General features: G+C 41.8%; 1 pseudogene; it reads left to right on the top strand.

Moving 5' to 3' along the window:
- Positions 1-688: 688 nt before the first annotated feature.
- Positions 689-1,585, top strand: LOC110562613 (ADP/ATP translocase 2-like; annotated as a pseudogene).
- The last annotated feature ends 5,819 nt before the right edge of the window (positions 1,586-7,404 follow it).

The following is a 7,404-nucleotide window of genomic DNA, read 5'->3' on the forward strand; positions in this document are numbered from 1 at the left end:
CCCTGCCTCGGTGACACACCTCTTCCAACAATGCTCTGCCTCCTACTTCCCAAACCATTTCACCAACTGGGACCAAGTATTAAAATATATGAACCTGCACAGAGTCTAGGAGTCAAAACTGGTTGTCTTCCAGTCCAGCCCCTCAGTCACCTGCCTCTTCTTTTTTATTTTTTTATTTTTTAATTTTTATCATTTATTACAATTTATTCAATTCATATCCCAGCTGTGGCTCCCTTCCTCATCTCTTCCCAGTCCCATCCTCTCTCCCTCATCTCTTCCCATGCCCCTCCCCTAGTCCACTGATAGAGAAGGTCCTCCTCCCCTTCCCTCTGACTCTAGCCTATCAGGTCTCATCAGGACTCTGTGGCCTGGTAAGACACACACACACACACACACACACACACACACACACACACACAGGAAACAGATCAGAGAGCCTGCCACTGAGCTCATGCCAGAGAAAGTCCCCACTCCCCTAACAAGGGACCCCACTTGAACCCTGAATCGTTGGGCTACATCTGAGCCAGGGTTTTAGTTCCTCTCCATGCATTGTCCTTGGTTGGGGTATCATTCTCTTCAGGGCCCCCAGGGCTCAGTTTTTATGGCTCTGTTAGTCTCCTTTTGGAGCTCCTGCTCCTCCAGGTCTTTCTATCTCTCCCTTCTGTTTTTTTTTTTTTTTTCTTTCAACATGACGGATGCTGCTGTGTCCTTCGCCAAGGACTTCTGGGCTAGTGGAGTAGCCGTGGCCATCTCCAAGACAGCAATAGCACCCACCGAGCAGATCAAGCTGCTGCTGCAGGTGCAGCATGCCAGCAAGCAAATCATGGCAGACCAGCAACACAAGGGCATTATAGACTGTGTGGCTCAAATCCCGAAGGAGCAGGGAATCCTGTCCTTCTGGCATGGTAACCTGGCCAATGTCATCAGGTACTTCCCCACCCACGCTCTCAACTTTGCCTTCAAAGGTAAATATAAGCAGATCTTTCTGGGTGGAGAGGACAAGAGGACCCAGTTTTGGTGCTACTTTGCAGGGAACCTGGCATCAGGTGGTGCCACTGGGGCCACATCCTTGTGCTTTGTGTAACCTCTTGATTTTGCCCGTACCTGTCTAGCAGCTGATGTGGGGAAAACTGGAGCTGAAAGGGAATTAAAAGGCCTTGGTGACTGCCTGGTTAAGATCTACAAATCTGATGGGATTAAGGGCCTGTACCAAGGCTTTAATGTGTCAGTACAGGGCATTATCATCTACTGAGCTGTCTACTTTGATATCTATGACACTGTAAAGGGAATGCTTCCAGATCCCAAGAATACTCACATCTTCATCAGCTGGATGATTGCTCAGTCCGTCACTGCTGTTGCTTTCCTGACTTCCTGTCCTTCTGTCATGGTTCGCCGTCGTATGATGACGCAGTCAGGACGCTAAGAAACTGATATCATGTAAACAGACACACTTGACTGCTGGTGGAAGATCGCTCCTGATGAAGGAGGCAAGGCTTTTCTCAAGGGTGCATGGTCCCAAGTTCTCAGAGGCATGGGTGGTGTCTTTGTGCTTGTCTTGTATGATGAGATCAAGAAGTCCACATGATTATGTCCTAGGTGTTCTCCCCAAGAAAGGCATGTCATACAAAACTCTGTATCTTGAGCATTCTGGACAGACTCTCTGGGCCTGTCTGTTTTATCAGTGGCACCTACTGGCCAGTTGAAGAGTGAGGAGCAATAATACTCATCTGACCAGTTTTCTCTTAAAGCCATTTTCATAATGACAATAATGATGGGACTCAATTATGTTTTTTATTTCAGTCACTCTTGATAATACAGATTGAAGAAGTAAAAATATCTAAGAAACAAAAATATGAGCCTAGGGGAATCAGGGAGTAGAGAGTGACATCCCCCCACCCCAAGGCCCGATTGTTTGGATACCAGGTCCCCCACTGGTAGAGCTGTTTGAGTGGATTAGGTAGTGTGTCCGTGTTGGAGGAGGGGTGTCACTGGAGATGGGATTTGAGGTTCCAAGGGTCCACGCCGTTCCCAGTTAGCCCTCTCCCTTCTTCCTGTTTGTGCATCACGGTGTACACTCTCAGCTAGTCTCTGGTACTGTGCTAGCTCCCACGCTCCCTACTATGACGATCATGGGTTCATCCTCTGAAACTGTAAGCCGTTTGTTCTGTAAGCTGCCGTGGTCATGGTGTTTCTTCTCAGCCACAGAAAAGTGAGCAAGACGACAGCAGCCCTGGGCTTCCGGAGATGCTCACCATGGCATGCTGCTTTCATGTGGATCCAGATCTTCTCACTTCTGCAGCAGGCACTTTCCCCACTGTGACCTTCCCTTGCCCTCCTTAGCAACACTAACCAACAAGATGTCTTTCTGCCCCTCAGGGAGCAGCGCCGAATACTGCCCATAAGAGAGGACCTCATTGCTTCTCTCTTTATTCTGTCTGGGCGTGACACAGCAGTGCTTTGCCCTACCTGCCAGTCTCCCTCTTCCCTCTCTCCTGCCACACCATTTCCCTGGGCTTCACATATAACCTATTGTTACACACACAATGCTAGCTTTATAGCTAAGTCTAATACCAATTTGACCTCCAAATAGATGTGACTTGTCTGACCTGGTTGAGTTTAAAATCCTTTGTGGGGCTAGGAAATGGTTCACTCAGTAAATCACTTGCTGTAAAGCGTGAGAACCTAAATTTGAATCCCCAGGACCCACTTAAACATTGGACATAGCAGCATGAGCCTGTAATCCCAGCACCCAGAGCAGAGACAGGGGATCCTCAGAGACAATTAGCCAGCCAGCTGAGCTGAATCAGTGAGCTCCCAGACCAGTGAGGGACCCTGCCTCTGGCCTTTATACACAGGTACATGCCTCAATACAAGCATACATACATAAACACATATACACACAAACACACGCACACATACCCACATGCATACACATGCCCACACTCCCACACATACATATACACCCGCTTGCACCCGTGCACACACACACACAAACACATACACTGATGACCTCAGTTTCCTGCTCATCTGCTGATGGTTTCCTGCATTACATACTCAAACCTCCAGATAAACTCCAATGCCATGAAATATATAGAAGGGAAAATGGCATTGAGGTCATCGGTGCCATGAGGCGACTGTTCAGCAAATGCCAACATCCTCTCCTGTTGCCATTACATGTATAGCAAAGTGCTGCAAAGCTGGAAATTCCACCCTGTGAACACTCTCAGACACAAGAAACTTCCAGCACCTTGGTGAAGGACCGAGTGGTGCTCAGGGTCAGGAAATACACTTTACGATGGCTTCTGTTTCTTGAGCTCCTAGAAAGAGACCAGGCCCTTTGTATGACTTTACTCCAGCACCAAGATGCATTATGAAGGTAGATGTTATTTGTGGTTGGAAATTAGAAATTATTTCCATGATAGTGCACATTATATGCTCTCATTATTTTTATAAATTATAGTTTTAATTTATTTTAGCCATGGGAAGTAAGTTTAGTTCTTGCTGTCTGGTTCAAACCTAGATCATAGTCAGTAATTTGAAACCAAATTTAAAAAATCATTAAGTAGAATGAAACAAGGTTCATGGAAAACTCCACCAAGTTTTTTCATTCTTTTCAAAATTTTTATTCTTTACTTTTTGTTTTTTTTTTTTTTTTTCGAGACAGGATCTTATGTAACCCAGGCTGGCTTTGAACTTGTGAGACTCCCAAGTGCTGGGATAACCAGCATATGTAACCATGCTCAGCATCATTATTTTAAAAACTCAATGAAGCAAAACAATAAAGAATAAATAAAGTTCAGTGAACTCAGTTGTATAATAAAGGACTCACTGAAATAAAGTTTCTGTTTGCCATCACAGTTAATTAGTCAACTTGTGGGTAAAATGTTAGAATGAAACCTTCTGTAAGTCTGGGCATTTTTTCATCATCATTTTTCCATCATGTCTGATGGACCCAGTATGATAAATTCACTTCCGAACAAATTCATCCAGTAGCTGTTTCCAAAACCATTGCTATTTCCTATTGTGTCATTAACTAATGCAGAAACTTTTCATGTAAAATAACATAAAAGATTCTGGTCTCTGGAAAATAAGCCCAATAATTTTCTTTCCATCTCTAAATTGTATTAAGACGTTGCTGAGCATGGGCACTGCTAGGATAGATTCTCAATTGTGAGGGAAACCTTAGGCCACCCACCTCTGACTCTAGAACATTCTACATTTCTTTGGCTCAGTTAATTAACACAATAAGAGCCTGGCAATAACTATGACTTGACAATCGTCACGTTGTGCCTCTGTTTCTATGTTTCAATAGCGTACAATCATTTGATTCTCTTGAAAACTCTCATCAGGGCATCTGTCTTTGGATTGGTTGCTTTTATGCATTTAGAGTTCTTATGATCACAGTTGGAAGACTGATTCACACTTCTATTTCCCATATTTTCCTAACCTCCCTCCTTTTATTTTCTCAGCAGGATGAACGACTCTTCCTCTGATCTATTTTTTTTATTCCCAATAGTTAGCATTAATTACTGATGGTACACACCTGTTTACTTCCTCTATGAGTTTTAAACCCATTTATGGCTGTATCACCCCTTTTTAAAGCAGGAGCTGCTACTTCACAGAGAAAAGTTGCATGCATTGCACAAAAATCTACCTGAAGAAATCTTCCTTTTTAATGGCCTAGTGGATCTCCCAGAGCTGGGACAAGGAGTGTCCTAACCTAAGGACTCACCCATACTGACTAGTCCCATTGCAACTCGGACATCATGTCTTGAAAGCATATAAAATCCCATGTCTCAGCCTTTCCCAGCACCCTCTACCACCCACACTCAGGCCCTAATTATCCCTGTATGTACTGGTATCCCTTAGAGGGTATGCCATTGTTAAAAACAAATCCAAAGTGCTGGACAAAAAAAGCCAAACACAACTACAGATTTGCCTCCTCCAGTCTTCTCTCCTATTTATGTGGCATTTGGATATAAAAACACTCTAATTCTAGACTTCAGGAATATGTTTCAATTTGGTTTGGTCCCTCATTACTTAAGCAGAGAAATGTCACCAAGTTACACATTCTGAGTTACTTTACATTAAATTGTTTTGTTTTTTTTTTAAATTTCTTTCCTTGTTTAAATATTTTATTCTAGAGCAGAGATTGGCCAACTTTTTTTAAGACATATAATAAACATTTTTAGCTTGTGGAACACACATTCTTCATCATAACTACTCAACTCTGCCATTTCACCAGGAACAAAACCAAGACAATATGTAAATAAATGAGCAAAAGCAATCTCCAATAAAACTTTATTTACAAAAATATAGGTAGAAAAATTCAGCCTTGTTCATATTTTCTAATATTTGCCCTAGATTATATTTTAAAAGAATCATTATACTGTAAACTTTATAAAGCACTTTATGCATCAAAATAATAATCTAACAAAGGAAAAGTCTAGACTCAATATCTTTTTATTGCACACCATGAAACAGTATTCATGGGGCTGGGGTACAACTCAGAGACATGTGATAGGTGCTTTCCATGACAGTGGTATACAGTATGTGCGTAGAGTATGTGAGGCCCTGGACTCAATCTTCACCACCAAAGAATAGAACAAAAGCAGTGTTTCATCACCCATCATTGGCACTGGAAAGTCTAGTAACAAAATAGTTCTTGCTAGAGTCAAGAAATGTGTTTTTAGTATCTGAAAGCTGTTTGGATCTCTCTTAGGCTTGAATCTTTTAATGTCTTACCAAAATAAGTACATATTTCAGTCTCTGTTTAACTATTCTGTTTTACAGAGCATAAAACCTTTTTCTTAATTGTATGAGTATCTTTGCTTAATTTTCTCACTTGAATAGTCTTTCCATTAGAAATACCCTTATTTAGATATGAGTGCTACCATCCGTGTTTTACAGAGCTCGTTGTTTTGTGTTATGTTCATATACTTATCTCCTTCATGAAACCTCTTGAAAAGGCCTGATTATCCAGTTTGATCATTTATTTTCATTGTTGTCATCCAGCTACTTAACCATACTGGATTCTTTAAGACATCATGCTTTTCACGCTATTTCCAGCAGAATTTATGCAAATGTATTTTTCTGCTACAAAATCCCAATTTCCTATCTGAGTCAGTTAGGAATTACTTATCCAGTAACAGAAAATCTAGTTACATTGTGGTTTACATAAATTAGCTTGTTTATTTTTCACAAATAGTAAAAGATTTGAGGGTAGTTTGCAACATTAACTCAAGCAGAGCTGGAAATGCGGCTTAGCAGAAAAGAGCCCTGGTTCCTTTTCCAGAGGGCCCAGGTGCCACCCCCAGCTCCTTCATGATTCCCAGAACTTCAGGGCAGCCCCAAACACATGCAACCACAATCCCAGGAGATCTAGTGTCTTCTTCTGGCCTCCTTGGCTACTTCATGAATGCGGTGCAAGGTCACACATGCAGGCAGAAGACACTTATACACGAAATCTAAACAAAATGGAATTTAAAATGATGTCGTAAAGACCTCGTTCCCCCATGGCTTTTTCAAAGTGGTAGTGAGTACACAGCAAGCAGTAAGCGCAGAGAGGAGGGAGTGAGGAACTCTCTCCGTGAGACACGCAGTCTTCCCAGAAGTCCTTGCAGATTTCTGTTTTCCCTGTCTCATTAGCTATGACCCTGTCATGTGTCCAGCTCAAGTTCCACGACTCTCTCTTTTTCGTTTTCTTATCTTAGAAGATGAAGGCAACACAAACTCTAGTCGGAAACAGTACTAAACGGGCCAATCTACAGTATCTCCAAAACGGTCCTTCTTGTATGACGCTTCCTTTGCTTATTTGAAGTTCTCTCCTTGGTCCATGAATCTGTTCGCCTCATGTGATGATTAATCAGTTTTTAATTATATTTTAAAACTGAAAATAAGAAACAAAGACAAGAGCTAAAGTTCAAGTGTAAATAAGGGTGAAAATGATAGTGCCATTAAAAGGGATAGGTAGAAAAAAATGAGCAACATTATTTTGTACTTACTAAATTTAAGATTAGCCCATAAGCCCAATCTGGCTCAGAAACGTGGTTGAAAAATGTTCTTTTGTCCTGTAAAATTATGCTGAAATAAAATTTCAGTATCTATGTGTTTATATACTGTCTGTGGCTGCTTTTGTGCTATAGCAGCAGAGCTGAGGGGTTGCAATAAGACTTTATATAGCTCACGTGCTTAAATATTTACTGCCTGGTTGTTTTCCTTAGACAATGTATTTATGTGTATTTATTTATATTAACAAAGTTTAAATATTACTTAATTTTTTCAAGCCTCTGTAGTATTTAGAGAAGCAGGCTGAGGACCAGCAAGATGGATGAGTGGGCCACGAGGCCTGCCCCCAAGCCTGACCACCTGAGTTCAATCCCCAGAGCCCCCAGAAGCGACTTG

Source organism: Meriones unguiculatus, chromosome 10 (genome assembly GCF_030254825.1).
Source record: "Meriones unguiculatus strain TT.TT164.6M chromosome 10, Bangor_MerUng_6.1, whole genome shotgun sequence".
NCBI classification, from domain to species: domain Eukaryota; kingdom Metazoa; phylum Chordata; class Mammalia; order Rodentia; family Muridae; genus Meriones; species Meriones unguiculatus.